This window comes from Bos indicus x Bos taurus, chromosome 25 (assembly GCF_003369695.1).
Source record: "Bos indicus x Bos taurus breed Angus x Brahman F1 hybrid chromosome 25, Bos_hybrid_MaternalHap_v2.0, whole genome shotgun sequence".
NCBI lineage: Eukaryota > Metazoa > Chordata > Mammalia > Artiodactyla > Bovidae > Bos > Bos indicus x Bos taurus.
In genome coordinates, this window is record NC_040100.1 from 31,890,061 (window position 1) to 31,917,998 (window position 27,938).

General features: G+C 43.4%; 1 protein-coding gene across 9 annotated transcripts in view; it reads right to left on the reverse strand.

Moving 5' to 3' along the window:
* Positions 1 to 27,938, reverse strand: part of TNFRSF17 (TNF receptor superfamily member 17) — a 130,717-nt gene that overhangs the window by 48,700 nt on the left and 54,079 nt on the right. For 2 of the 9 annotated variants that reach the window (XR_003508649.1, XR_003508648.1), the window contains exon 4: positions 24,867 to 25,084. The exons of 6 other annotated variants lie outside the window; for them this stretch is intronic. The gene's annotated coding sequence lies outside the window, so the exon portion shown is untranslated. Of the gene's footprint in view, positions 1 to 17,796; positions 17,952 to 24,866; positions 25,085 to 27,938 lie in introns of those variants that run through there. One more of the 9 variants, XR_003508647.1, reaches the window with a different exon arrangement.

A 27,938-nucleotide genomic window follows, 5' to 3' on the forward strand; every position in this document is an offset into this window, starting at 1 on the left:
AAGTCCATCCAACCTCCAGACTTCTTCCATCACATGAGCCAAGAAATCCTTTCCATTGTTTAAGCCAGCTTGATTTGGATTTTCTGTAACTTGCAGTTTATTGAATAGAGTAGAGAAGGACACATTCCCTTATCAATTCTGAGGCAAACACGGGGTATTTGGAGGGAACTTTGCATACTTGCTGAGGTGAAGACTAAGAATTCAATTCAAAGAACACAAAGGACTTGAAACAAGGAAGCAACTGCCTCCAGAAGAGACATCAAGGAATAAGAACAAAGGAAGGTACAGAGGGACTTCCCTGGTGGTCCAGTGGCTAAGACTTCATGCTCCCAATGCAGGGGGCCGGGGTTCAATCCCCAGTCAGAGAACTACATCCCACATGCCACAACTAAGAGTTCGAATGCTGCAACTAATAAGATCCTGCATGCCGCAACAAAGATAGATCCCACATGCTATAAACAAGTAATTTTTAAATGTATTCATAAGTAAAACATTTTTAAAGGAAAGTATAGAGAATAGTGGGGGCTTCACTGGTGGCTCAGAGGTTAAAGCGTCTGCCTGGAATTCAGGATACCCGGGTTCAATCCCTGGGTCGAGAAGATCCCCTGGAGAAGGAAATGGCAACCCACTCCAGTACTCTTGCCTGGAGAATCCCATTGAGGGAGGAGCCTGGTAGGCTACAGTCCATGGGGTCACAAAAGAGTCAGAGACGACTGAGCGACTTCACTTTCACTTTCTACAGAGAATAGTGGGGAGAAAAGAACACTCAACTGAACCACAATCAAAATATTATTTTAGCTCAAACTAAGAAGAGTGTAAAGTTTCTTCATGAGAAAGTACAAGAAATTAATATCAGAATGAATCCCATCGTATAGAACATTTAATCCATTGTGTGCCTTTCTATTTAAGTTATTAAAGTTGTAGAGTTTTCATTCCAGAGTATAGGTTCAGTCATTCTCTATTTATCCTTTTCTCATCTTAATAAAGACCCAATAGCCCAAATGTTAGCTAGACATTGGATAATTAATACCCAAAGTTGGATAGATTCAAAAAATTGAGAAAATTATATCTTTAATAGCAAAATAAGAATCCCTTCTAGGGAGAGAGAACAGTCTTATTGGTTGTTGTTATTCAGTTGCTCCATTGTGTCTGACTCTTTGCGACCCCATGGACTGTAGCATGCCAAGCTTCTCTGTCCTTCACCAACTACTGGAGTTTGCCCAAACTCTGCCATCTAACCATCCCATCCTCTGTCGTCCCCTTCTCCTGCCTTCAATCTTTCCCAGCATCAGGGTCTTTTCCAATGAGTCAGCTCTTCGCATCAGGTTGCCAAAGTACTGGAGCTTCAGCTTCAGCATCAGTCCTTCCAATGAATATTCAGGACTGATTTCTTTCAGGATTGACTAGTTTGATCTCCTTCCTGTCCAAGGGACACTCAAGAGTCTTTTCCAACACCAAGGTTCAAAAGTATCAGTTCATCAGCACTCAGACTTTTTTATCATACAACTCCCACATCCACGCATGACTACTGGAAAAACCATAGCTTTGACTATATGGACCTTTGTAGGCAAAGTAATGTCTCTGTTTTTTAATATGCTGTCTAAGTCTGCCATTGCTTTTCTTCCAAGAAGCAAGTGTCTTAATTTCATGGCTACAGTCATCATCCATTATGATTTTGGAGGCCAAGAAGATAAAGTGTCACTGTTTCCATTGTTTCCCCATCAATTTGCCATGAAGTGATGGGACGAGATGCCATGATCTTCATCTTTTGAATGTTGAGCTTCAAGCCGGTTTTTTCACTCTCCTCTTTCACCTTCATCAAGAGGCTCTTTAATTCCTCTTCACTTAATTCCTTTTATTGGTAAATGTGACTAAATAAGTGCATGGGTAAGAAAATGAGTCTCCACTTCTTTCTCAGGCTTTGGGGTACTAAGGCTTTGGAAGAAGGGGAAGCTACTTTAAAAAAGAAAAAGAGAAGATGCTGGGGGTGAATCTTAGAGGGAGAGGATGGGGGGCAGAGACAGGAAGAGGAGAGGAGATAAAACGTCAGTAAGGTGGTAGAAAGCCATGCACTATACGGAAGGACCACTCTCCATTATTTCCCCTAAAATCTCTGCTTTATTGGCTGTTGTGGGAACTGAAGAAGTTGAGTTCACATCAGGTGTGACCTGGTGTGGAAAAGAGACGGCACATAGACAAACCAGAACCCCAAGGGGCAGGGAACACCAGGAAAAGGTAAACTTCCTGGAAAGAAACAGAAAATAAGAGGAGGACTTTGGGTTTCCACATTCCCTGGGGTGTAAGATGGTAGGTGTTTCTAAGACAATTTCATATGTCATCTATCCCTCTTGTAGTAGGCAGGACCCCAGCTGGTCTATGAGTTACCACGTGTGCGTGTGTGTATACTAAATCACTTCATTCATGTCTGACTTTTGTGACTCTATGGATTGTAGCCTGCCAGGCTCCTCTGTCCATGGAAATCTTGAGGCAAGAATGCTGGAGTGGGTCATCATGCACTCCTCCAGGGGATGTTCCCAACCCAGGAATCAAACCCATGGCTCCTGCATCTGCTGCGTTGGCAGGCGTGTTCTTTACCACCAGGGCCACCTGGGAAGCCCCTACACACACATACCTAGACTAGATGAACTCTTATTCAGCCATTACAATGGCTTGGGAGATAGATGAATTCCTAGGAACAGGCATGTAAAAGGAATAGAAAGCTAAAATAAACTGATGAGTGTTAAAATGAAAAAATCACCAAAGGCTTCCATCTTCCCAAAATTTCATGTCCAGATGATTTTATAAGTAGATACTTTCAAGAAACTATCTGAGACAGAGAAAGAGAGAAAGCTGCCCAGATAACATGAGACTGTCATAATCTTCTCTTTTTTTGGCTGTGACGGGTCTTTGTTGCTGTGCGTGAGCTTTGCCTGGCTGCAGTGAGTGAGGGCTGCTCTCTAGTTGTGGTATGCCAGCTCCTTATTGCAGAGGCTGCTCTCGTTGCAGAGCATGGGCTCTAGGCCTGCAGGCTTCAGCAGTTGCTGCATGTGGGTTCCGCAGTTGTGGCACATGGGCTTAGTTACCTCATGGTATGTGGGATCTTCCCAGACCAGGGATTGAACCTGTGTCCCCTACAATGGGAGGTGGATTCTTAACCACTGGACCACCAGGGAAGCTCAAGACTAGTATAATCTTGATTCTAAAACCAGAGAAGATCAATATAAGAAAATTATAGGCCCATTTTATTTATGAATGTAGACCCAAAACCCTACATAGTATTGAAACATTCTTGCATCCCAGGGATAAATTTCACTTGGTCATAGCATATGATCCTTTTAATGCACTGTTGAATTCAGTTTGCTAATGTTCTATGGAGGATTTTTACAGCAATATTCATCAGGGATATTGGTCTGTACTTTTCTTTTCTGGTAGTTTTTTTTGTTTGGGTCTCAGGGTGATGCTAGCTTCACAAAATGTGTTTGGAGGTATTGTCTCTTCTTCTTCTTCTTCTTCTTCTTCTTCTTCTTTTTTTTTTTTTTTGAAGAATTTAAAAAGGATCAATAGTAATTCTTCTTTGAATGTTTGGTAGTGTTCACTCCTGCAGTCTGGGTTTTTCTTTGTTGTGAAGTTTTTAACTGAATTCCTGAATCAATCTTCCTATTGGTCTGTTAAGGCTTTCTACTTCTTGATTCAGAAAATGTGGTATATATCTAAATAATGGACTATTATTCAGCCTTTATAAAGGAGAAAATTCTGCTATTTGCAATGACGTGTATAAACCTGAAGGACATTATGCTAAAGGAAGTAAGGCAGAGGCAGAAAGGCAAATATTACACTATCTCACTTGTGGAATCTAAATTAGTCAAACTCAGGCTTCCCTGATGGTCCAGTGGTTAAGAATCTGCCTGCCAATGCAAGGGACACAGGTTCAACCCCTGGTCTGGGAAGATCCCACATGCCATGGGACAACTAAGCCTGTGCACCACAACTCCTGAAACCCGTGTGCAGCAACTACAGAAGCCTGTGTACCTACAGCCCATGCAGGGCAACAAAGGGTAGCCCCCACTTACTGCAAAGCCTGCATGCAGCAATGAAGAGCACAGTCAAAAATAAGTAAATAAATAAAAAGATAAACATTTAAAAAATAAAACTCAAACTCATAGAAGCAAAGAGTAGAATGGTGATTGACAAGGGCTATAGGGAAGGAGAAATAAGGAGATGTTGGTCAAGAGGTACGAAGTTTCAGTAATGCAAAGTGAATAAGTTCTGGAGATCTAATGTACAACATTTACTATGAATAATGGTACTATACTGCACACTTGAAATTTGCTAACAGGATGTATCTTAAGTGTCCTCACCACATTAAAAAAAAGTCAGGAGAAGAAGATGGTAAATATGTGCAGTGATTCATACAAATTAGTTTGATTGCAGTGATTATTTTATGATGTGAGTGTTTACCAAACTATCGAGTTGTATACCTTAAGTATACAAATTTCTACTAGTCAATTACACACAATAAAGCTGGAAAAAGGAAAGAAAATTCTACACAGAAAATTAGCCAAGAAAATCCAACAGTGTATTCAGAAAATAGTATATCTTAAGTAGGGTATATTTCCAGAACGCAAGGATGGCTCAACATAAGAAAACCTATCATTGTAATTTATCACACTGGTAGTCTGAAAAGAATAAATCATATGATTATCACAATTCATGTAGAGAAAGCATTTAATGTAATTCATCCAAGAATGTTACACATAGTGGGGCAAAATTAACAGAGAAGTGTTCCTTCTAGAATTATATCGTGAGGCATTTTCATTCAACAAACACTTACTGAGTGACTACTTGGTATCAAGTACCATCTACACATACTTTTTACGTGGTACCCTCTAGTTTTCATTACAGCCTCGTGCAGTGGATTCAATGATGATCCCATTTTATAGTTGCATACTGTTAAGTATGGGATTCCCAGGTGGCTTAGTGGTAAAGAATATGCTTGAAAATGCAGGAGACACAGGAGATGTGGGTTCAATCCCTAGGTTGAGAAGATCCCCTAGAAGAGGGAATGGCAACCCATTACAGTATTCTTACCTGAAAAATTTCATGGACAGAGGACCCTGGTGGGCTACAGTCCATGGGATCACAGAGAGTCAGACACGACTGAGTACAAGCCAGCTGTAAAGTATAGTTCCCCACAGTGAGCCATGTGGCCCTGAAACTATTATCTTCCTCTCTGAAAAATAGGACCCTCAATTCTGCCCTGGGTCATAGGCACAAAGCGTCTGCTGATCTATGTTAGAGGCCTCAGGAGGGCATCATTTCCATTCGGTTTGCCAAGACACATGGATCAGCAGAAGCCAGGCCTGGACATCAGCAAAGAGGAAGACTGACAGACTTTGGCCACCACCAGTGTCCTCTCCCATGAGAATCTGGTTCCAGGCGGAACCCCAACTTTATTTATAGCTCTCCTTTCTCCCAGCTGGAGAGGGAGCTCTGTTTATGTACTTAGCTGATGGATGACTCAGCCAGAGACTGAAAAGCTGATGGAGCCCTAGTGAACTGTCAGGAAGAACTGAAACTGGTGACCTCAGCTGCTCTGGAAGCCAGTAAAGCCCCTGTCTCCAGACACTGGAGAGAGACCACAGCGAACTCTGGATCCCACTCTTAGAGATGCCTATGCCTGGGAGGTTCACTTTTTTCAGAGGAACTCCATACATCCTCCTCATTCTCACTGAAAGACCACTACTGTTTTCCTGGCTTTCAGGTTACATCTATCCATTGCAGAAACCTGGGTTCAAGTGCCAACTCTGACAGTTACAGTTGTATGACCTCCGGCAAATTACTGTTCTTTCTAAGCTTCAGTTTGATACTGTTGTTGTTGTTGTTCAGTCGCTAAGTCATGTCTGACTCTGTAAGTCCATGGACAGGGACTGCAGAACTCCTGCCAGGCTCCTCATCCTCCACCATCACCTGGAGTTTGCTCAGATTCATGTCCATTGAGTCAATGATACTATCTAACCATCTTATCCTCTGCCACCCCCTTCTTCTTCTGCCTTCAATCTTTACCATCATCAGGGTCTTTTCTAATGAGTCAGCTCTTCGCATCAGGTAGCAAAGTATTGGAGCTTCAACTTCAGCAACAGTCCTTCCAATAGATATTCAGGGTTGATTTCCTTTAGGATCGACTGGTTTGATCTCCTTGCTGTCCAAGGGGCTCTCAAGAGTCTTCTCCAGCATCACAATTTGAAAGCATCATTTATTCCACACTCAGACTTCTTTATGGTCCAGCTCTCACATCTGTGCATGACTACTGGAAAAACCATATCTTTGACTATGCAGACCTGTATCAGCAAAGCGATAGATGACTCTGCTTTTTAATACTCTGTATAGGTTTGTCATAGCTTTCTTTCCAAGGAGGAAGCATCTTTGAATTTCATGGCTACAGTCACCATCCACAGTTTACAGTTTACTCATCCATAAAATGGCATCAGTAAAAGTAGCTACCTAATAGTGTTATCGTGAGGCATCAATATGGTGGCACATGCAAATAGCTTAGCACGGTACCTCAAACACCATGTGTCCATTACATGTTAATTACATGTTGGCAGTTATTGTTATTACTATTACTATTGTTGTTGTTATTACTATTGTTGTCCCATCTATAGATAAAGGAGGAGGACAGCTGGTGGCAATACCTTTCGCAGAATCATTTAATCTCTTAAAGTCTTTAATAAAGACTTTGTCATGTAGCCCGATCTCTCAGCTGATGTCTGACCCCACTAAGTTGTCTATAACACCATTCTCATCCATCAGGTGGCCCATTCTATCTATGGACTGTTGGAAAGTTCTACGTTGCTGCCAAGGACATATGGAGTTGCTTCCTGTGCTGAATGGTTTCCACGTACTCATCCAGATCCACCCTCTATGCCTCTACCCTGCTTTCTGCCCCAGGAGGCTGAGCAGTGTGGACCACATCAACGGCAGTTAATCCCTGCCCTCTAGCTCATAGTTGGGTTCAGCCAACTGAAAACATTTGCAGACGAATAGGACACAGGAGGAAAGAGGCTGAGGTATTAATATCCTCAGCACCGTCCTTGCCAAGATACGGCGTGTTGGTTGTATTTCTCTACTACAGGCCACAACTCTTGCCAGGCAGCCCTGTCCCACATCTACAGCTCCTTTCTCTGGATTCTGGTAACTGGGTCCTTTATTTTTTTCATTCCTATTCACTAACTCGAACCTTCTCCATGATGCCTTTTTGGACTCCCTCCTCTCCTCCAATGCCATCCTGCGAACTGATATCAAATGAATTTTGTTATTAATGTTCAAAAACTAAGAAGTTTCATATTTTAAAAATCTAGATTTCTAATCTCTGTTAAAAATGTGGTCATTTTGGTCATCATGGGCCAGCACTGTCCTGTGGAAAAAACAGGGTATAAAGGGAAGGGTCTGCACCCACCACCTGGGTCCCTTACCCCTCAACCTGTTTGGCCTCAGTTTCTTCTTGAACTCTGTTCCAGCCACACTGTCCTCTTGGCTTTTGTTCAGACACACCTAGGACCTTCCCACCGAAGGACAGAGGTCCTGTCCTGTCCTCACTCTGCTCTTGAAGCCCTCCTTTTCTGGTCTATGTTGTCAACCCAAAAGAACAGCGTGTGCCCCGCTCATGACGGGTTGAATTGTGTCGCCCTAGAATAAGGTACTCTGAAGCCCTAACCCTCAGTATCTGTGATGGGACCTTACCTGGAACTGGGATCTTTACTGATGTAATCAGGTCACATAAGGTAACCAAGTTAACATAAGGTCATTAGGGTGCCCCCAATCCAGGACTGCTGTCCTTATAAGAAGAGAGAGGACTTCCGTGGTGGTCTGGTGGTGACAAACCTGCCTGCCAATGCAGGGTTTGATTCTTGGCCCAGGAAGATTCCACATACTGAGGGGCAACTAAGTCTGTACCACAACTACTGAGTCCATGCTCTAGAGAGCCCTTGCTCCCCAATAAGAGAAGCCACTGCAGTGAGAAGACCAGGCACTGCAACTAGAGTGTAGCCCCTACTCACCACAACTAGAGAAAGCCCATGCACGCAGCAATGAAGACCCAGTGCAGCAAAAAAAGTAAATTAATTAAAAAAATTTTTAAAGAGGGAAATTTGGACAGTCACACATGGAGCAAGCCATGTGAAGACAGAGGCAGAGACTGAAGTGATGTTTCTACAAGCCAAGTAAGGCCAAGAGTTGCCAGCTATCACCAGGAGCTAGCAAAGGCAAGGAAGGAGTCTTCCTTAGAAGTATTGATAGCATGCAGGGCCCTGTGGGGCTCCTGGGCACAAGGCCTCTCTGTGTCCCCCATTTCTTTGATTATAGGAAGCAGCCTTCATTCAACCTCTACAGCCTTCCCTGAGTCCCAGTGGGCAGTTTTAAGCAGTTGTTAATTAGGGAACGGAGGGGATGAGAGACCAGTGAGAAACAGTCAAAGGAAGCCTCAGGGCAAGGCCTTGTATCCCCATCAAAGGATGCACAAGACAATATCTTTGCAGATACTGGAACCCCCTCCAGGTGGAGAAGTTAACTATGGTATGCTGCCCACAAGCATAGAGACCTCAGACCAGTTGGACCTGAAGTTTGATGATGCTGACTCCTACTTACCTCACCACTGATCCATTAGAAGAATGTTCACGAGCTGATCACACCCTCTTTGAACAATTACTACAGAACGTCTATCTTTTCCAAGTGGGGACTCATGGTTTTGAGGCCATTAGCCCACTGTGGCCCCCTTTGCCTGGCAAAGTAATAAAGCTATCCTTTTCTATTTTACCCAAAACTCTGGCTCTGAGATTCAATTTGGTGTACAGATAAGCTGAGCATTCAGCATCAGAATGGCAGTTTCTGAACCAGGTGTCAGTAACCTGACACTTGAACCATCCGTGTCAAGTAAGTGGAATAAACTAGCACAAATACAACCAGCTTCAGAAAGCGCATCGCAGGTACTTTCAAAGAAGAAGGAAGTCACCTAAAACACGGAGGGAGAGAGGGGAAATGGTGATGGTGCTCCCCAAAACACCTTTGACTAAATCCCTGGACAACAGTCAAGAGGGTTTATTGAGCACCTACTCTGTGAATGCACCAGAGTTTAAACTCAGTGCCAATGGCTCAACTATTCTGCTTAACCCACATAAAGACTATGAGTTGATAAGGCACATCTCTCACAGGAATTAAGAGCCCTGATTATGTTCAAAACAAGTTCAAATGTCTCTCTGGCCCAGGGAAAGTGAAAGTCACTCAGTCGTGTCCAACTCTTTGTGACCCCATAGACTATACACTCCGTGGAATTCTCCAGGCCAGAATACTAGATTGGGTAGCCTTTCCCTTCTCCAGGGGATCTTCCCAACCCAGGGATCAAATCCAGGTCTCCCGCGTTGCAGGCAGATTCTTTACCAGCTGAGCCACAAAGGAAGCCCAAGAATACTAGAGTGGATAGCCTATCCCTTCTCCAGCAGATCTTCCCAACCCAGGGAAGCTAGCACCCAAAATACCATTAGCAGACCTGAAACAACATTTTATCACCAGAAGTACAGCTCTTGTTACACCATTTTCTTCTCAAATGTTCTACTACCAATTTCTGCAAGAAGATCTGGAAGGCATTATAACAATGATGCTAATAATGGTATCTAGTCCCATCACTTCATGGCAAATACATGGGGGAAAAAATTGGAAATAGCATCAAACTTCATATTCTTGGCTTCAAAATCATTGTGGACAGTGACTGCAGACATGAAATTAAAAGATGCTTGCTCCTTGGAAGAAAAGCTATAACAAACCTAGAGAGCATATTAAAAAGCAGAGACATCATTTTGCTGACAAAGGTCTGTATAGTCAAAGCTATGATTTTTCCAGTAGTCATGTACAGATGTGAGAGTTGGACCATAAAGAAAGCTGAGTGCCAAAGAATTGATGTCTTCAAATTTTGGTGCTGGAGAACACTCTTGAGAGTCCCTTGGAATGCAAGGAGATCAAACCAGTCAATCCTAAAGGAAATCAGTCCTGAATATTCACTGGAAGGACTGATGCTGAAGCTGAAGATCCAATACTTTGGCCACCGGATGTGAAGAGCAGACTCACTGGAAAAACGCTGATGCAGGGAAAAATTGAGGGCAGGAGAAGGGGGTGACAGAGGATGAGATGGCATCACCGACTCAATGGACATGAGTTTGAGTAAACTCCAGGAGACAGTGAAGGACAGGGGAGCCTGAGGTGCTGAAGTGCATGGGGTCGCAAAGAGTCTGATATGACTTAGCCACTGAACAACAATAATAATACCTAATATTTACAAAGGGAATAGTTTTACATTTCTGTTGCATGCTAGACATTTTTATCATTTAAAGGGAGGCTATGATTATGATTATTATGGTGCCTGTTTATAGATGAACCTGATACACACAGAGATTTGATTACTTATCCAGGCTGGTACATAGTAGAACCAAATTTCTCTGAGTCTAGGGCTTTAGACCATTATTTCTTTTTTTTTTTTTTCCGGCCCTAGACCATTATTTCTTTTCTATCTTAAGGTTTAATTTAAAATGTTTTGTGTGTGTTTTAAAATATATGTATCAGTGCCATAGAACATGTTACATAATAAATAAATAAATATTAGGCACATACTGAAGTTTGGGCTCAACCTCAGTATTTAACCAGAATCTTTTTGTTTGTTTCTAAGGTTTTATTTGTTTATTTATTCTTGGTTGCCTGGGATCTTCGTGGCTGTGCACAGTCACTTCCTCTAGTTGCAGTACACGGGCTTCTCACTGTGATGGCTTCTCTTGTAGAGCACAGGCTCTAGGGCATGCAGGCTCAGTCCTTGAGGTGCATGGGCTTAGTTGCCCTGAAGCACATGGAATCTTCCAGGACCAGAGACTGAACCGGAATCCCCTGCATTGGTAGGCAGATTCTTAACTACTGGACCACCAGGGAAGTCCTCAACCAGAATCTTAATTGACTGTAGCCCCCTATTTTTTATGCTGTCTTCTTAGAAATGGGCCACCCATTCATGACAGGTCATGCAAGAGAAGAGCATGAATGTCATGTAGACATAAAACAAGTGAGAGCTGGTTCACTCTGACGAAGACAAAGCCATTTTCATTTGAATATCATTGCGCAGATCTGCGCAAGTCTTTCGTGTCCTTCCTACATCTAACACTGAAGAGCTATGGACAAGTGAAAACAAAAACCAAATGCATCTTCAGAAACAAATATTCAATAACAAGGGTGCAAATATTTATCCAAGAAGTATCAGAAAATATCAGGCAAGTTATCATTCTCTGATTTTATGTTTAATTAGAAAGTGAATTATGGAAACACTCAGTTTATTATACACTAACAAACATTGCAAATGAACACTATTTGTCTGGTTTGCTAATTGGAAATCAGCCAGTCTTTCTACCAAGCAATTACAAACAGACTCTAATCGCTTGGCTGGAAGTGAGACGCAAGCTTGCTGAGTCGAATGCTGCTGCTGTTATTAGCTTCGTGACATTAATAGTGTTTAGTAAGAGCCGTGAAGATTAGCACCCACCAGCCGGGCTAATCTGACAAAGGCAATTGAAACCCCAAAGAAACAGGACGTAATTATAACTTATATTATAAGGGATAAAGGCTTAAAATGTGTTTCTGAACACTAACTACTGCAGTGTCTGTCTCTTACAATGTGGGAGGGATGAAGGCAGTGCTCCTGCTCCAAGAGGCATTAGGGAATGTGGGTTGAAAAGATCTGAAAGTAGGTACATTCTTTGATCCAGAAGTCCACATCCAGGAATTTATTTTATAGAATTATAACTTTTAAAAAACCTTTCAAAAATTTGGTTACAAGAATGCTCATCATCACATTGCTTAAAACCGTGAGAAATTGGTTTAGAGCATCTACCCTGAATATTCATTGGAAGGACTGATGCTGAAGCTGAAGCTCCAATACTTTGGCCACCTGATGCAGAGAGCCGACTCATTGGAAAAGACCCTGATGCTGGGAAAGATTGAAGGCAGGAGGAGAAGAGGGCAGTAGAGGATGAAATGGTTGGATGGCATCACCAACTCAATGGATATAAACCTGAACAAACTCAGAGAGACAGAAGGACAGGGGAGCCTGGTGTGCTGCAGTTCTTGGGGTTGCAAAGAGTCAGACACAACTTAGTGAATGAACAGCAACAAACAAGAGAGCACCCACACGACAGAGTACTATGAAAAGAGATGCTACAGAACTGGATACCCTGATGCATGAAGAAGAGACATTTTCCAAAGAACATATGCAAATGGCAAAAAAAAAAAACACTTTAAAAATGTTGAACATCACTAATCATTAGAGAAATGCAAATCAAAACTGCAATGAGACACCACTCCAAACCCATTAGGATGGCTACTATAAAAAAAAAAAAAAAACAGAAAACAAAAATGTTGATGAGGATATGGAGTGGAGGAACTGGAATTCTTATGCAGTATTGGTGGGAATATAACATGGTGCAGCCACTGTGGAAAACAGTATGGTGACTCCTCAAAAATATTAACTTAGAAGTATTCTATGATTCTTTGGTGGCTCAGTGGTAAAGAATCTGCCTGAAATGCAGGAGATGTGGGTTCCATCTTTGGGTTGGGAAGATCCTCTGAAGGAGGAAATGGCAACCCACTCCAATATTCTTGCCAGGAAAAATTGCAGGGACAAAGGAGCCTGGCAGGCTACAGTCTGTGGGGCCAAAAAGAGTCAGACATGACTGAACACAACAACAACTAAATGATTCAGCAATTACACTTCTGGGTATATACACAAAGAATTGAAAGCAGGGACTTGAACAGATATCTGTACACCAATGTTAATAGCAAAAGCCAAATGTTCACTCACAATAGACAAAGGTGGAAACAACCCAAAGGCCCACTGATGGATAAATGGATAAGCCAAACATGGAAACACACAAAGTGGAATATTGTTCAGCCTTGAAAAGGAAGGACATGCTGACACTTGCTACAGCATGGATGAATCTAGAGGACATTCTGCTAAGTGAAATAAGCCAAACACAAAAAAGATAATTATTTTATAAGTCCCATGTTCATTTTCCTGTATAGTAGAGATCTGCTTATCAAACCAGCACAGGATTCCAGTCATCTCAGCAGTGACAGTTTTCTAGGTACGTAAGTGAACTGACATTTTTCTTTCTATACTAGGTTCTCAATATTTTCATATTTATGAATCAGTTTTTGAGTCTGATAACCTCTGAATGATTTGAAAAAAATACACAAAGCCAACTCACTAGACCCTGGACCATCAGGACCATATGAAGGCATAGCTACCCTCCGAGGCTGACGGGGCACCCCTGGAATTCAACAAAAGGTGTGATATGAAAAAGGCAAACAGGTCTCAGCACAAGTGCCACGGCACCTTGCTTATCCATAAATAATATTGAGATGAAATGTTGCAAGTAAATCCAACTAAGTAATTTAAAATGCATATAGAGAGAGGACTTCCCTGGTGGTTCAGTGGTTAAGACTCTGTGCTTCCAATGCAGGGGGCATGGGTTCGACCCCTGGTCAGGGAAGTTCCACGTGCCATGAGGTCAAAAAATAGATAAATAAAACCTTTATTAACTTTTTAAAAATGGTTTGAAACATTATAATGGAACTTAGAAATGCCTTGGATCTCCTTATCTCAGGCATGGTCACCATAAAACGATTAAGGGTGAGGGATACAAGAGAGAGAGAAATAAAAGACAAACACACCTTTCTTCCCTCCCCAAAGCCTTTCCAGTAACTTCCCTCAACCATCCAAGCCATCTGCAAGTTCTGAGATGTCACAATATCACCCTTGACTTAAACTCCCAGCTATCTCATATGAATTACAGCAAGCGCATTTTATCCTCTGATATCACCACTCCCATCAGGCTCTGTAACTTAAGACTCCAGGAGGACTCCTATAGCCTTTCCAGCTTCTCTTGATGCCCCACCCCTCTCAAATTGTAAACATTTTTGAAGCAGCAGTGCCTTAGCACAAAGTGTTGAACATGTTTTAAATTCTATAAAATGATACACTGTATCTCCACAGAACTGTCAGGGTGAAGAAAAGGAGTACTGCAACAGTTACAAACATATCATATGCAGCATTTATTCAGACAAATAGAGATCTAGCTAGGTGTCATTTTAAAGCTCAGCTATTTATGCTTTTGGCAGATAGTTGAAAGCAGAATGCATTTATAGCTCAGAAATGTAAAAAAAATAACCCAACAGTACATCGCCAATGGTCAGTGTATCAGGGTTAGCTCTGGGATTCTGGGTCGGTTATTTCACTTGTTTGAGGGGATAACCCATCCCCACAGAGAGGTTGTGGGGATTAAACATGTGAGCGCCACACCAAGTAAGGCATCTGACTCATAAACACAGCCCACTCAATGGACGCTGTATAGTCAAAGCTATGATTTTCCCAGTAGTCACGTATGGATATGAGAATTGGACCATAAAGAAGGCTGAGCACCGAAGAATTGATGCCTTCGAATTGTAGTGCTAGAGAAGATTCTTGAGAGTCCCCTGAACAGCAAAGAGATCAAACCAGTTAGTCCCACAGGAAATCAACCCTGCATATTCATTGAAAGGACTGATGCTGAAGCTGAAGCTCCAACATTTTGGCCACCTGATGGGAAGAAAAGATGCTGATGCTGGGAAAGATAGAGGGCAAGAGGAGAAGGGGCGCCAGAGGATGAGATGGTTGGATGGCATCATCCATTCAATGGACATGTGTTTGAGCAAACTCTGGGAGATAGTGAAGGACAGGAAAGGCTGGAATGCTGCACTCCACGGGATCACAAAGAGTCAGACACGACTGAGTGACTGAACAACAACAGTGGATGCTATTTTTATGACGATTGATCCGCCTACCTTTGGACCACATTCTTGGTAAACACTCAGAAGTCTGTCCCCACAGGGTCCATCCCTGGCCACGTAAGCAACACAGAAAAGGCTATTTCTGGATGAGTCCCACACTGGCATGCCTGGATGCTCTTTGCCTTCATCTCTTCCATGGTCATCCATCAGTGGACTCTTTCAGCTCCTGAACCCCTCTCCTGAGTGCAAATAGACTGACCTTTTCATTCGTTTCTTCACTAATGGGACACATTGAATGCCTGCTAGGCACAGGGGAGACAGCCCTGATGTGGAAGCTGAGGTTGCAGCTCTCAGAGCACCTCCACTGCTGAGGCTCATAGATGAGCAGTAATCAACAAGAAGACACAGACACGGGACAATTTCAGGCAGTCTGTGTCCCTATCTCCTCCTGAGGAGGACTCTTGCTTATAATGTGACAGCAGAACCAAGACAGAAGATGGTCTTTCTCCAACTCAGCAGGGAAAGTGTATGTCAGATGATGGATTTTTTTTTCCACTCTATACATGTCTGAGAATGACCAAGAAAACATTTTGAGTATTGATTTGGGGGTTACAAATAAATTCTAGCAAGTAGACAGATTCGCAAACATCAAACCTGCAAGTAATGAGGATTGAGTAGTAAATCAGTGTGATGTGATAGAGAGTGAGGAGGAGGGGGATTTCAATTTTAAGAAAGCAATCTCTCTGAGGAGAAGGTAACCTCTCAGCTGAAACTTGAATGATGAGAAGCAGCCAGTCATGTGAGGTTCAGGGGACACAGCATACCAGGCAGAAGGAGTGGCAAGAGTGCAGGACGTGAGGAAGACACAAGCTTGGTGAGTCGGGGAATCTGAAAGGAGCAGTTGAAGTGTACAGAGAAGCCCGTGATGGAGAGAGGCAGGAGACGCAGTTGGAGAAGTGAGGTTGAGGGTGGGTTGGTCCCAAAGTCCACATAGATCCTGGGCCATCACCTTTATAAAACTTAGCAGCTGCTGCTTATTATTGAACCATACACTTCCCTTCCCCAAAGCCTCTTGTAACTGAATTATGCATGTCATGCTGAGTTTATGTTGAGGATCATTTCCTCTGGTGAACTCCTATCTATCTGTCAGAACTCAGCTAAGGGGTCACCTCCTCAGAAAAGCCTTCTGGGTATTCTCCTAATGAAGGTACATATTCCCTACTCTGCCTTCCCCTTAAATCGTGTGGAGAACATGTTCATTAAAACAAAAGTAACTATGCTGCTGCTAAGTCGCGTCAGTCCTGTCCGACTCTGTGCAACCCCATAGACGGCAGCCCACCAGGCTCCCCCGTCCCTGGGATTCTCCAGGCAAGAACACTGGAGTGGGTTGCCATTTCCTTCTCCAATGCAGGAAAGTGAAAAGTGAAAGTGAAGTCGCTCAGTCGCGTCCGACTCTTTGCAACCCCATGGACTGCAGCTCACCAGGCTCCTCCGTCCATGGGATTTTCCAGGCAAGAGTACTGGAGTGGGGGTGCCATTGCCTTCTCTGAAAAGTAACTATATGAGGTAATAAATGTTAAATTGTTTGTGGTGATCATTTCACAATGTATATCAAATCATCATATTATTACTTTAAATATATTCCAGTTTTATTTGTCAATTATACTTCAATAAAGATGAAAAAAAAAAAAATCCCATAAGCAGCTAGAAAATCACCTTGCATGGATTTCCGCTGCTGCTGCTCAGTCACTTCAGCCGTGTCCTTCAGTTTGCCACTCCATGGACTGTAGTCTGCCAAGCTCCTCTGTCCTTGGGATTCTCTAGGCAAGAATACTGGAATGGGTTACCATGCCCTCCTCTAGGGGAACTTCCCCACTCAGGGATCGAACCTGTGTCTCTTGTGCCTCCTGCATTGCAGGTAGATCCTCTATTGGCTGTGCCACCAGGGAAGCCATGCAGAGATTTCTATTGTTGCACAAATTAGATGTTTAAAAATTACAAAGTGTTTCAAACACAAAAAGTTACAGAGAAATAACTTCTAAGACACCTGCCTACCCATCATTTAGAGTTAAATAAAAACATTTTGCAATATTTGTGTCAGATATTTTTTTGAAACAACTAACTAGTTATGCTACTGCTACTGCTAAGTCACTTCGGTCGTGTCCGACTCTGTGTGACCCCATAGACGGAAGCCCACCAGGCTCCCCCTTCCCTGGGATTCTCCAGGCAAGAACACTGGAGTGGGTTGCCATTTCCTTCTCCAATGCGTGAAAGGGAAAAGTGAAAGGGAAGTCGCTCAGTCGTGTCCGACTCTTAGCGACCCCAATATGGCTAAAACCATGCCCTCACTCCACTTCTTTCCCTCCCTCTTCAAGAATAAAGAATAAGGAAAGAACAAGGTGGACTCAAGCTCAGAAAAGCAATCAGCAGTTCTTGGTGCATCTTTTGCTAGTTCTCAGAATCCTGATGCCATCTAGAGGAAGAAACCCCACTACAAAAGGTGTCAGAGAACCAGATGACTGCTGATGGAGGAATCAGTGAGGCAAGAATAATGACAGTGACTGAGGGTAGGGACCATCTTTGAAGAACTGAGGGTAGAGATGGTCTTTGATGTTTCTCATGTTCGGAAAGCTACATATTAAGCTTATGTTGAATTATACACTGATAAATGTCTAATCCACCTTTTTGAGCATGCTTGTCATGACCTCAACAAAGTGGAAATAATGAAAGCCAATCACATTTAGGAATGTTAGACATTAGGAAGGGAAGGGGGCTTCTTCAGTGGCTCAGTGGTAAAAAAATTCTCCAGCAATGCAAGAGGCATTGGAGATGCAGGTTTGATCCTTGGGTGGGGAAGATCCTCTGGAGGAGGAAATGGCAACCCACTTCAGTATTCTTGCCTGGAGAATCCCATGGACAGAGGAGTTTGCCAGGCTATAGTCCATAGGATCTCAAAAAGTTGGACACGACTGGAGCAACTTAGCCCACATGCACACAGGAAGGGAAGGAGAACCCAACATTGTAGGTTGTGCTAACGTCAGTTTCCAGGGGATGACATCAGGATCAGAAGGAAGTTTGTTGGCTCTCAGTAGACTCACAATGACCTGAAATAAAATGAACAAACACCCTGAACACCCTAGAGGCCATGCTCTACAACACAAGAAGCCACTGCAATGAGAAGGCTGCATGCTGCAACCAGAGAAAGCCTGTGTGTAGCAACAAAGACACAGAGCAGCCAAAAAAAAAAAAAAAGATATTAAAAAAAAAATGAGCCAATGAATGAGTGAATAAATAAATGAAGTGGTGTGTACTCAACTACCAAAGAGAAGGACATCGCTCACTGTCTCTCTTTACCCTGTGCTGAGGAACTGGAGCTAAGTCCATGTACCCTTCCTCAATCAATAAATCTTGATAAACTGTCTCCCTTCTCCTATTTTTATATTTCAGTTTCTAATTTTCCCCTTGTTTCATGCTTTTTGGCATTACTGTCCCTACAGTTTTATTATACAATGCTCTGGAAGTTGACAAGTTTCTCAGTTGTGGCACGTGGAATCTCAGATCTATGTTGCAGCATACAGGATCTTTTAGTTGCGGCATGTGGGATCCAGTTCCCTGACCAGGGATCGAACCCTAGCCCCTCTGGAGCTGGGAACATGGAGTCTTGGCCACTGGAGCACCAGGGAAGCTGCTGTGCAGTTTCTGACTGAGTTTCTATGCAAGACATACCAGTGATGTTAGGATTATGTGTGAAGATGTAGAGGATGAGCCCCAGCTTTGCAGTCTGACAGATCTGGGTTCAAGTCATTTAATTTCTCTGAATTTGAATTTTCTCCCTTTGACGAAGGAGCTAAAACACATGGCTCTTCACGGCCGTTGTGACACTAAAGTAAATTTTGAAGTTACACTGCTGCTGCTGCTGCTGTTAAGTCGCTTCAGTCATGTCTGACTGTTTGACTCCATAGACGGCAGCCCATCAGGCTCCCCCGACCCTGGGATTCTCCAGGCAAGAACACTGGAGTGGGTTACCATTTCCTTCTCCAAGGCATGAAAGTGAAAAGGGAAAGTGAAGTCACTCAGTCGTCTCTTCCTGACCCCATGGACTGCAGCCCACCAGGCTCCTCCATCCATGGGATTTTCCAGGCAAGAGTACTGAAGTTACATTAAAGATGTCAATATAAGAAATAAAAAACTTAAAGTGGTCCATTTTCAAGAAAAGCTAGCTCTGGGTCACAGCTTGCTGAGATAATAATAGCTGATAGTCCTAAGAAAACTGGAAAGTCCGGGCAAACAAAGGGAGGGCGGGATGCCTAGGATTTTCCCACGGGTTCATTCTATTGGTGAATTCAAAACCTAAGAATGGGATTAGGGTTTTGTGCGGGTTCATCCTATTGGTGAATTCAAAATGTAAGAACAGAAATAGGTGTGTAGGAAAGGAGGAAACAAGATGTAAGGCAAGGGCCAGCCCATAAAGAGGGAGGGAACAAACCTAGGCAATATACAGGAAGATTGTTCACCCATAGTGCCCAGCCAATGAGGAACTAGGGGAGGGACTTGTGTGCTAGGGATAAGGTGCTCAGTGTAACAACCCTGGGTGTGCCTGCCCACCAGACACCGATCTTGCAAGACCATCACTAAAGAATCGCTTCTGGCTGCAGCTTGTTTCTCCAAGTCCATTCTTTGAGTTTAGGCCAGTAGGCATGTTTCTTGCATTAGTAATAATCATCAAATCAGATCAGATCAGTCGCTCAGTTATGTCTGACTCTTTGCGACCCCATGAATCGCAGCACGCCAGGCCTCCCTGTCCATCACAAACTCCCGGAGTTCACTCAGACTCATGTCCATCGAGTCAGTGATGCCATCCAGCCATCTCATCCTCTGTCGTCCCCTTCTCCTCCTGCCCCCAATCCCTCCCAGCATCAGAGTCTTTTCCAATGAGTCAACTCTTCACATGAGGTGGCCAAAGTACTGGAGTTTCAGCTTTAGCATCATTCCTTCCAAAGAAATCCCAGGGCTGATCTCCTTCAGAATGGATTGGTTGGATCTCCTTGCAGTCCAAGGGACTCTCAAGAGGCTTCTCCAACACCACAGTTCAAAAGCATCAATTCTTCAGCGCTCAGACTTCTTCACAGTCCAACTCTCACATCCATACATGACCACAGGAAAAACCATAGCCTTGACTAGACAAACCTTTGTTGGCAAAGTAATGTCTCTGCTTTTGAATATGCTATCTAGGTTGGTCATAACTTTCCTTCCAAGGAGTAAGCGTCTTTTAATTTCATGGCTGCAGTCACCATCTGCAGTGATTTTGGAGCCCAGAAAAATAAAGTCTGACACTGTTTCCACTGTTTCCCCATCTATTTGCCATGAAGTGATGGGACCAGATGCCATGATCTTCGTTTTCTGAATGTTGAACTTTAAGCCAACTTTTTCACTCTCCACTTTCACCTTCATCAAGAGGCTTTTTAGTTCCTCTTCACTTTCTGCCATAAGGGTGGTGTCATCTGCATATCTGAGGTTATTGATATTTCTCCCGGCAATCTTGATTCCAGCTTGTGCTTCTTCCAGTCCAGCGTTTCTCATGGTGTACTCTGCACATAAGTTAAATAAACAGGGTGACAATATACAGCCTTGACGAACTCCTTTTCCTATTTGGAACCAGTCTGTTGTTCCATGTCCAGTTCTAACTGTTGCTTCCTGACCTGCATACAGATTTCGCAAGAGGCAGATCAGGTGGTCTGGTATTCCCATCTCTTTCAGAATTTTCCACAGTTTATTGTGATCCACACAGTCAAAGGCTTTGGCATAGTCAATAAAGCAGAAATAGATGTTTTTCTGGAACTCTCTTGCTTTTTCCATGATCCAGCGGATGTTGGCAATTTGATCTCTGGTTCCTCTGCCTTTTCTAAAACAAGCTTGAACATCAGGAAGTTCACGGTTCACATGTTGCTGAAGCCTGGCTTGGAGAATTTTGAGCATTACTTTACTAGCGTGTGAGATGAGTGCAATTGTGCGGTAGTTTGAGCATTCTTTGGCATTGCCTTTCTTTGGGATTGGAATGAAAACTGACCTTTTCCAGTCCTGTGGCCACTGCTGAGTTTTCCAAATTTGCTGGCATATTGAGTACAGCACTTTCACAGCATCATCTTTCAGGATTTGGAATAGCTCAACTGGAATTCTATCACCTCCACTAGCTTTGTTCGTAGTGATGCTTTCTAAGGCCCACTTGACTTCACATTCCAGGATGTTTGGCTCTAGGTCAGTGAGCACACCATCGTGATTATCTGGGTCATGAAGATCTTTTTTGTACAGTTCTTCTGTGTATTCTTGCCATCTCTTCTTAATATCTTCTGCTTCTGTTAGGTCCATACCATTTCTGTCCTTTATCGAGCCCATCTTTGCATGAAATGTTCCTTTGGTATCTCTGATTTTCTTGAAGGGATCCCTAGTCTTTCCCATTCTGTTGTTTTCCTCTATTTCTTTGCATTGATCGCTGAAGAAGGCTTTCTTATCTCTTCTTGCTATTCTTTGGAACTCTGCATTCAGATGCTTATATCTTTCCTTTTCTCTTCTGCTTTTCGCTTCTCTTCTTTTCACAGCTATTTGTAAAGCCTCCCCAGACAGCCATTTTGCTTTTTTTGCATTTCTTTTCCATGGGGATGGTCTTGATCCCTATCTCCTGTACAATGTCACGAACCTCATTCCATAGTTCATCAGGCACTCTATCTATCAGATCTAGGCCCTTAAATCTATTTCTCACTTCCACTGTATAATCATAAGGGATTTGATTTAGGTCATACCTGAATGGTCTAGTGGTTTTCCCTACTTTCTTCAATTTAAGTCTGAATTTGGCAATAAGGAGTTCATGGTCTGAGCCACAGTCAGCTCCTGGTCTTGTTTTTGCTGACTGTATAGAGCTTCTCCATCTTTGGCTGCAAAGAATATAATCAATCTGATTTCGGTGTTGACCATCTGGTGATGTCCATGTATAGAGTCTTCTCTTGTGTTGTTGGAAGAGGGTGTTTGCTATGACCAGTGCATTTTCTTGGCAAAACTCTATTAGTCTTTGCCCTGCTTCATTCCGTATTCCAAGGACAAATTTGCCTGTTACTTCAGGTGTTTCTTGACTTCCTACTTTTGCATTCCAGTCCCCTATAATGAAAAGGACATCTTTTTTGGGTGTTAGTTCTAAAAGGTCTTGTAGGTCTTCATAGAACCATTCAACTTCAGCTTCTTCAATGTTACTGGTTGGGGCATAGACTTGGATTACTGTGATATTGAATGGTTTGCCTTGGAAACGAACAGAGATCATTCTGTCGTTTTTGAGATTGCATCCAAGTACTGCATTTCGGACTCTTTTGTTGACCGTGATGGCTACTCCATTTCTTCTGAGGGATTCCTGCCTGCAGTAGTAGATATAATGGTCATCTGAGTTAAATTCTCCCATTCCAGTCCATTTCAGTTCGCTGATTCCTAGGATGTCGACATTCACTCTTGCCATCTCTTGTTTGACCACTTCCAATTTGCCTTGATTCATGGACCTGACATTCCAGGTTCCTATGCAATATTGCTCTTTACAGCATCAGACCTTGCTTCTATCACCAGTCACATCCACAGCTGGGTATTCTTTTTGCTTTGGCTCCATCCATTCATTCTTTCTGGAGTTATTTCTCCACTGATCTCCAGTAGCATCTTGGGCACCTACTGACCTGGGGAGTTTCTCTTTCAGTATCCTATCATTTTGCCTTTTCATACTGTTCATGGGGTTCTCACGGCAAGAATACTGAAGTGGTTTGCCATTCCCTTCTCCAGTGGACCACATTCTGTCAGATCTCTCCACCATGACCCGCCCATCTTGGGTTGCCCCATGGGCATGGCTTAGTTTCATTGAGTTAGACAAGGCTGTGGTCCTAGTGTAATTAGATTGACTAGTTTTCTGTGAGTATGGTTTCAGTGTGTCTGCCCTCTGATGCCCTCTTGCAACACTTACCATCTTACTTGGGTTTCTCTTACCTTGGGCGTGGGGTATCTCTTCACGGCTGCTCCAGCAAAGCGCAGCCAATGCTCCTTATCTTGGACGAGGGGTATCTCCTCACCGCCGCCCTTCCTGACCTTCAACGTGGGATAGCTCCTCTAGGCCCTCCTGTGCCCGCACAGCCAGCGTGGGGTTGGTCCTCCCGGCCACCGCCCCTGGCCTTGGGCGTGAGGTTGGTCCTCCCGGCCCGCCACCCCTGGCCTTGGGCGTGGGGGTATGGGGTAGCTCCTCCCGCCCGCCGCCCCTGGCCTCTGGCTTAAAAGGGCGTAGGGTATCTCCTCCCGGCTGCAGACCCTGACCTCGGACGCAGGGTAACTCCTCTCGTCGCCGCCCCTGACCTCGGACGCTGGGTATCTCCTCTCGGCCGCCCCCCCTGACCTCAGACGTGGGGTGGCTCCTCTCGGCCATTCCTGCGCCGTCGCAGTCTGGCACTCTTGCCCGGCTTCTGCCCCTGACCTCAGACGTGAGGTATCTCCTCTCGGCTGTGCTTAGCGCGCCCGTCGCAGCCGCCTGCGCTTAATAATCATAAGATCCAGCAATTTCACTTATGGGTATATACCCAAAAGAACTGAAAGCCAGGACTCAAAAATTCTTGTATTCTAATGTTCATAGCAGCATTATTCACAACAGCCAAAAAGTGGAAACCACCAAGAGGCCATCAATGGATGAATGGATAAACAAAATATGGTATAAACCTATGATGGAATATTATTCAGCCTTACAAAGGAATCAGATTCTGATACAACATGGATAAACCTTGAAAATGTGCTAAGTGAAAAACTAGCCAGAAAAAAGGGACAGCTACTGTATGATTCCACATATGAGGTACTTAGTACAGGCAAATTAATAGAGATAGAAAATAAAATAGAGGTTACCAGGGGCTAGGAGAGGGGAGTTATTGTTTACAAAGTTTCTGTCAGGGATGATGGAAAAGTTATAGGGATGGATGGTGGTGATGGTTGCAGAAGAATGTGGATGTACTTAATGCCAGGGAACTAAAAGTGACTAAGGGACCTCCCTGGTGATCCAGTGGCTAAGATTCTGAGCTCCCAATCAGGGGTTGCGGGTTTAAACTCTGGTCAGGGAACTAGATCCCACATGCTGCAACTAAAAATCCTGAATGCCACAACTAAGGCCTGGAGCAGCCAAATACACAAATATTTTTTTTTTATTAAAAGTGATTAAAATGGTAAATTGTGTTCAGTTCAGTTCAGGTAAATTGTGTTACGTATATTTTACCCCGATTCTTTAAAAAATAGAAATATAAAGCTAGTTATTTTTGTTAATAAAATATCATTGCTATTATTACATATTTGTTATAATATATACATGATTTCATAGGCTAGCTGTGAAGTTTAAAACTACTGAACCAAGTTGGAGTTTTGCTTTTCCCACCTACAACATACCTTTCCCAGTAAGAGGTCTGTAGAAATGTTGGGAGGGGGTTGGGGAGTGGCGACCCTGGAATGAAAGGCACGGGGCTCTTGGGTGTCAAATCTCACCAACATTATGTTCATACCTCAGGAATCACGAACGCTTATTTCTGCAGAATGAATCAACTTTTCATCTGAGTCAGCTGATTACTATCAGACTTTCTCTCAGCTCTCCAACATGGGTCTTTTACATTCACAAAGGGGATGTAATGAGATAATCGTTAGCACTGAGACAGCTATTTGAAATGTAAATCAATAAGCCAGTGGAACCTGGGGACTGCTGCTACATAGACACCTTTTAATGGCCCCGCTCTGATAACACAGGGAGAATTGGGCTTTGCCGGTTGAGGAACCAGGCAGCTTCTAGGGTGGTCCTGGTGGCTTCATTCTAGTACAGGGAGACAAACCCATTTAAAGGGACTCCAGGGGTTCAGCAGTCATTAAACTTCCTGGATTTCGGACGTGGAAGGCCCCAGGATTTAACTGACCAAGAGCTCTGAAAACAAGCATTTGCTTCAGGTGAATGGGAAAAGTGACATACAAGGTTTACTCACAGAAGCATCCCTCTGAATTCTGGAGAAACCAGAGCAACAGGTTTTTGTAGCAGTTCATCGAAAGGCGGATAATACACAGGAGCAGAGAGGAAGCCAATTTCACGACAAGAACCAATTTCAGGTTGATTGATTAAGACGGAGTTCTCAGGCTCAAAGTTGTAATCTCCTTGGCATCACCAAGTTTTAACAATACTGTAAGCAGGTAGGGCAGGGAGTCCCTGGAGAAAGAGGACCAGGCAGGGCTTTTGTCGATTGAAAAAAAAAAAATTAGTCACAACCTGTAAATAGAGAGTTATTTTATTTGGTGGGAATGTTAAGGACTCAAGTCTGGGAGACAGTATCTCAGGCAATCCCCCGAGAGAGCTGACTCTGAGGAGGTGGGGTAGGAGCCAGGCTACACACAAGTTTGCAGCAAGGGGCAGGAAATCTGAATATCAAAAGATTAACAAAACTGAAGAGAATTAGTGATCTTCTGTGTATAGGAATATGCAAGGGTCCAGTCTTGCTGAAATCATTTCTTTCATATGCATCTAGCTCTCTGATAGATAGAGTGCCTGATGAACTATGGAATGAGGTTCGTGACATTGCACAGGAGACAGGGATCAAGACCATTTCCTTAGAAAAGAAATGCAAAAAAGCAAAATGGCTGTCTGGGGAGGCTTTACAAATAGCTGTGAAAAGAAGAGAAGCGAAAAGCAAAAGAGAAAAGGAAAGATATAAGCATCTGAATGCAGAGTTCCAAAGAATAGCAAGAAGAGATAAGAAAGCCTTCTTCAGCGATCAATGCAAAGAAATAGAGGAAAACAACAGAATGGGAAAGACTAGGGATCCCTTCAAGAAAATCAGAGATACCAAAGGAACATTTCATGCAAAGATGGGCTCGATAAAGGACAGAGATGGTATGGACCTAACAGAAGCAGAAGATATTAAGAAGAGATGGCAAGAATACACAGAAGAACTGTACAAAAAAGATCTTCATGATGGTGTGATCACTGACCTAGAGCCAGACATCCTGGAATGTGAAGTCAAGTGGGCCTTAGAGAGCATCACTACGAACAAAGCTAGTGGAGGTGATAGAATTCCAGTTGAGCTATTCCAAATCCTGAAAGATGATGCTGTGAAAGTGCTGCACTCAATATGCCAGCAAATTTGGAAAACTCAGCAGTGGCCACAGGACTGGAAAAGGTCAGTTTTCATTCCAATCCCAAAGAAAAGCAATGCCAAAGAATGCTCAAACTACTGCACAATTGCACTCATCTCACACGCTAGTAAAGTAATGCTCAAAATTCTCCAAGCCAGGCTTCAGCAACATGTGAACCGTGAACTTCCTGATGTCCAAGCTTGTTTTAGAAAAGGCAGAGGAACCAGAGATCAAATTGCCAACATCCGCTGGATCATGGAAAAAGCAAGAGAGTTCCAGAAAAACATCTATTTCTGCTTTATTGACTATGCCAAAGCCTTTGACTGTGTGGATCACAATAAACTGTGGAAAATTCTGAAAGAGTTGGGAATACCAGACCACCTGATCTGCCTCTTGAGAAATCTGTATGCAGGTCAGGAAGCAACAGTTAGAACTGGACTGGATCATGGAAAAAGCAAGAGAGTTCCAGAAAAACATCTATTTATGCTTTATTGACTATGCCAAAGCCTTTGACTGTGTGGATCACAATAAACTGTGGAAAATTCTGAAAGAGATGGGAATACCAAACCACCTGATCTGCCTCTTGAGAAATCTGTATGCAGGTCAGGAAGCAACAGTTAGAAATGGACATGGAACAACAGACTGGTTCCAAATAGGAAAAGGAGTACATCAAGGCTGTATATTGTCACCCTGTTTATTTAACTTATATGCAGAGTACATCATGAGAAACGCTGGACTGGAAGAAGCACAAGCTGGAATCAAGATTGCCGGAGAAATATCAATAACCTCAGATATGCAGATGACACCACCCTTATGGCAGAAAGTGAAGAGGAACTCAAAAGCCTCTTGATGAAAGTGAAAGAGGAGAGTGAAAAAGTTGGCTTAAACCTCAACATTCAGAAAACGAAGATCATGGCATCCGGTCCCATCACTTCATGGGAAATAGACGGGGAAACAGTGGAAACAGTGTCAGACTTTATTTTTCTGGGCTCCAAAATCACTGCAGATGGTGACTGCAGCCATGAAATTAAAAGACGCTTACTCCTTGGAAGGAAAGTTATGACCAACCTAGATAGCATATTCAAAAGCAGAGACATTACTTTGCCAACAAAGCTTCATCTAGTCAAGGCTATGGTTTTTCCTGTGGTCATGTATGGATGTGAGAGTTGGACTGTGAAGAAGTCTGAGCGCTGAAGAATTGATGCTTTTGAACTGTGGTGTTGGAGAAGCCTCTTGAGAGTCCCTTGGACTGCAAGGAGATCCAATCAATCCATTCTGAAGGAGATCAGCTCTGGGATTTCTTTGGAAGGAATGATGCTAAAGCTGAAACTCCAGTACTTTGGCCACCTCATGTGAAGAGTTGACTCACTGGAAAAGACTCTGATGCTGGGAGGGATTGGGGGCAGGAGGAGAAGGGGACGACAGAGGATGAGATGGCTGGATGGCATCACTGACTCGATGGACATGAGTCTGAGTGAACTCCGGGAGTTGGTGATGGACAGGGAGGCCTGGCGTGCTGCAATTTATGGGGTTGCAAAGAGTCGGACACAACTGAGTGACTGATCTGATCTGATCTGGGGCCAAAGTTTCTTTCTTGATTGTTCACATCTTCGTTCCTTGGTTACCAGTAGAGCATAGAGCAGAAGACATTTCACAATTCTTGACATAAAAGAAGCCATTTTTGGCCTAAGCCATGTTGTGATGCAAGCCTGGCCATCAGGCTTGCCCTTGAACGGGCTCTCAGAAATGGGAGAGCACAGGAACAAAGAACAAGCAGTCAGGAAACCATAGTTCAGCGGTAAGACAGGGTCCTAGTTCTTCCTCAAGGGAGGAACAATCTGATAACAGACTTTGAGTTCTGCAGTAATTCGGGTGGAGAACGGAATGGTGATGTGGACCCTCGTGACTTTGATCAGCTAAAGCTCGGACTC